This window comes from Oryzias melastigma, unplaced genomic scaffold (assembly GCF_002922805.2).
Source record: "Oryzias melastigma strain HK-1 unplaced genomic scaffold, ASM292280v2 sc00576, whole genome shotgun sequence".
Taxonomy (NCBI): Eukaryota; Metazoa; Chordata; class Actinopteri; order Beloniformes; family Adrianichthyidae; genus Oryzias; species Oryzias melastigma.
Window position 1 is genome coordinate 10,999 of NW_023417168.1, and position 3,648 is coordinate 14,646.

The window sequence follows — 3,648 nt, forward strand, 5'->3', positions numbered from 1 at the left end:
CCCGCCCACTCTCAACTGCAGTTCTCCCACAAAAACAAACAACATCCAAACTTTTGCACAGATGAATGTGCATATTGTGTAAAGAAAAACAGAAGTGTTCCGCTGATCACCGCTATCCTGGGGGCGGAGCTGACAGTGCAGACTCTTCCTGGAAGGGGCGGTTCCCCACTTTGTGATGTCACAATGTCAGGATCTGCTACCTTTTGTGGGTGGGGAGGGGCTGGTGCTCAGAGATCAGGCTTTTAGAGGATTACTCAGAAAAAGAGGGACCAAATATCGACACAGCGAACTAACAACACATTCAACTCACCAACGATTCCCGATCCCCTCGTTTCCTTAATCGTTTTTAAAACATACATCATGGAATTCCATGGGGGGGCACTTCTCATGAACAGTTTCACTCTCCGTCCTAACATTTTATTTCTTAATTGGAGCTTTGTTTATTACTTACCGTTAAATGTATGTTACTGTTACCATAAAGAAACCATATGTATTGATAATTTTATTTTACTTTTTCAAAGGAAGTTAAACTAAAATATTGTTCATAAATTATTCTAAACAGGATGTTTACGGGAAAATAAGATATATATTTCTAGAAAACCCAGTAATATATTTTAGTGTCTAAGGTAATATTTTGATTATTGCAATGTTTGTCCTATTGAGTACTATTTAATTGGTATTGAGATTCACGATATTCATGGTATCAAATATTGCTGTTGGTTTTGAGAAACATAAGTCTTGAATCGCATCGTATCGGAGTGACCCTGACATTCCCAGCCCGTCTCAGGAGCGCGTAAACAGATCAATGAACCGCGCTGGAGTTGTTAAATATTTAGTACACTTAAATACCCCAAAAGGTAATTTGCAATTTATATATACTTTAAGCTATTAGGTTTTGAAGTTTGTTGTTTGATTGTAAGTTTGTTTTTATTTAATTTGAAATTGTTAGGTTTTGTTTCCAACTGTGTTTACATTTGGATCACGAATCCTTAATAATAAATTCTGTTCAATGTTACTGATTATTATTCCAATTAACAGAACGGAGTCCTCTGTAATCTCTGATCTCTGATCTCTGATGCAGATCTGATCATCACTGCTGAACCTGGAGATGACGTCACTCTGAGATGTGAAGATACAAACATCTACAAGGATTTATCTTTTGAGTGGACCAGACCTGACCTGCAGGAGAAATATGTGTTTAAATACAGAAGTGGTGGTGAGGATTCAGACGATCAGCATGAATCCTTCAAGAACCGAGTGTCTCTGGATCAGATGAAGGATGGAGATCTGTCTGTGGTTCTGAAGAATGTGACCATTAATGACACTGGAATATATCAGTGTAGAGTCAAACAACAAAATGATCCACAGAGAGAGATGAGTCTGATCTCCACCATCCATCTGCAGGTGTCTCTACCTCCTCCAGGTGAGCATTTACTGTGTGTGTCTCATCCTCCTCCTCCTCCTCCTCCTCCTCCTCCTCCATTGAGTGTGTGGATGAGAGTGAATGTATGTCAGAGTGAAAGGTCTCAGATCAGACGTGTTTTCTGAAGATGTTGTTGATGAGACTCTGCAGGAAGCAGCTGATGAGGAAGAGGAGAACATTCTGATCTTCATCATCATCATCATCTCTGTCTCTGCAGGAGAGAAAGGAGGAGGGAGAGGAGACAAAGATGGAGAGAACAAGGATGGAGACAGTCATGGTCATCTTGGACTAATACCTCTGTCAGGTCTTCTTCTTGCTGTTCTGGCTCTTGTTGTTGGTTTCTGGATTAACAAGAAGAAAAAAGGTTCAAGAGGTTCCAACAACCAGCAGAATCCTGAACATGATCCTCTGAACTCAGATTCTAACACAGAGAGAAACACAACAACCATTTAACCTGCGGTCTGAAGTTCTAAAGTTCTGAACTGGAGCTTCTCTGCAGGTCAAAGTCTAAAACATTTCTGATTCAAAATCCAAAGAAGAACCAGAGGTTTGTCATTGGAACCTCCAGCCTCCAGTGGATGAACTGTTCCAGTTGTTCAAAGTGTCTCCTCATCTGAGTAAAGCTGGATGTTCCTGAAGTGAAGAAAGGTGGAGATCAGCTACCATGTCAGCTGCAGCTGCTGATGTGTTCTCTGGTGTTGATCTGCTGCTTTGGTCTCCATGAATGCTGCCTCTCCTTTCTAACATCAACCTGAACATCTTCCTGCCTCCTGACCACCTTCCTGCTGCTGTTCTGAAGATGGAGTCTTCACAGGTCAATCCTTTCATTCTGAACCTGCAGGTTCTGGTTCTGCAGGTTCTGGTTCTGACCCAACAGGATCAGTTTGTACAGAATCAGTGACTGTTCCATCACTGCAGTAGATCTTCATGTTTGTTCTAGAAGAGATTCAAGACAATAAAACGTTCTCAGAAGTTCTAGAGTTCCTTAGTTTTCTTCCCTGTCCAACAGAAACTCTAACAGAAGAGATCTGTCTGGATTTCTGGGAGAAAGTAAACTGAACCCTCCAGCACCCTGGAGAGGGTGTCGAGCTGGTCCACTGTTCCATCATCAGGACAGAACCGACAGATCTGAGGTTGATTATATGACAGACTCTCCTCTGTCTCTCATGGTTTGTCTGAATCGCGTATAAAGAGTGTTCACGTGTTCGGGGGATCAAGCTGAACAAAACGATATAACACATGAAACCACAATGTTTGAGATGCGGTCTTGGTGGTTAAAGAAACGTCACAAACAAAAGTGCTGACTCAGCATCTCATTGTTTTCACAATTTGCAAACAAAACCCAAATACATCTGTCTGGGATATCCAAAGGAACATTTTAAATTATTATGGGATGGCTATGGGATGGCTCCACGACCTACAGCTTGGTGGCTATTTTGTTTCCAAATCTGATATTTGGTGAATTTGAAATGGGGTAAAACAAATGTTAGATTGTCATGAAATTTTAGACTTAAGCTAGCAGACTGTGCGTAAAATTTCGAGCGTCAAGGGCGGCGATGGTGCATAGGGGCGGGCAGCGAGGAGAGGGCAGGTAGCGACTGCGGGCCATCCAACGCATCTCGCGGCTTTAATATATTTTTCAACCAATTCAGTTATTTCAAAAACTATAAATATTTGCAGAATTGTTTAGAAACAGTAGAAAAGTCCACAAAGAGCCGAACGATACATGTTTGAAGTTTTAAAATATTATAGCAAAGTATGTAGAAGTTACAACTGCAGAAAATTAGAGCTGCAAAAGGGCCTTCGTCATTTCTATGGAATAATTTCCATAAATTTGAATTATTTGCATAAAAATCGCACGTATTGCATAGTTATCTTGCAAGTTTAAATCAGTTAATGAGAAAACTCTGATGACTCAGCATTCTAGTGGTATTAAAATAGTATTTAGACATTTTTCATCATTTGTCGTTTTTGTGCATGTGAATACACAATAGCAAGTACACACAGTGATGCACAAAATGTATTGCATGAATTACACAAACACACATCAGATGGAACTATTTTCTCTCCAATGTAAATAAGATTAAAGTGTGTAAGTCTACTTTAAGTTCTGGATGTTTTTGCAGCAGAAAACATTTGAAATGATGGAGTTTCTGAGTTCAGGAGAACATGGAGGAACTGACTCAAGCTCCGCCCACATTCCAAACCCTGGATAAACCTGTTTC

At 40.4% G+C, this 3,648-nt stretch overlaps 1 long non-coding RNA gene across 1 annotated transcript; it reads left to right on the forward strand.

The window, feature by feature from the left end:
* The first annotated feature begins 9 nt into the window (after positions 1-9).
* Positions 10-2,392, forward strand: LOC112138821. Its single transcript, XR_002917847.2, has 2 exons — positions 10-1,423; positions 1,641-2,392. It is a non-coding gene; the product is annotated as an uncharacterized LOC112138821 (long non-coding RNA).
* Positions 2,393-3,648: the final 1,256 nt, after the last annotated feature.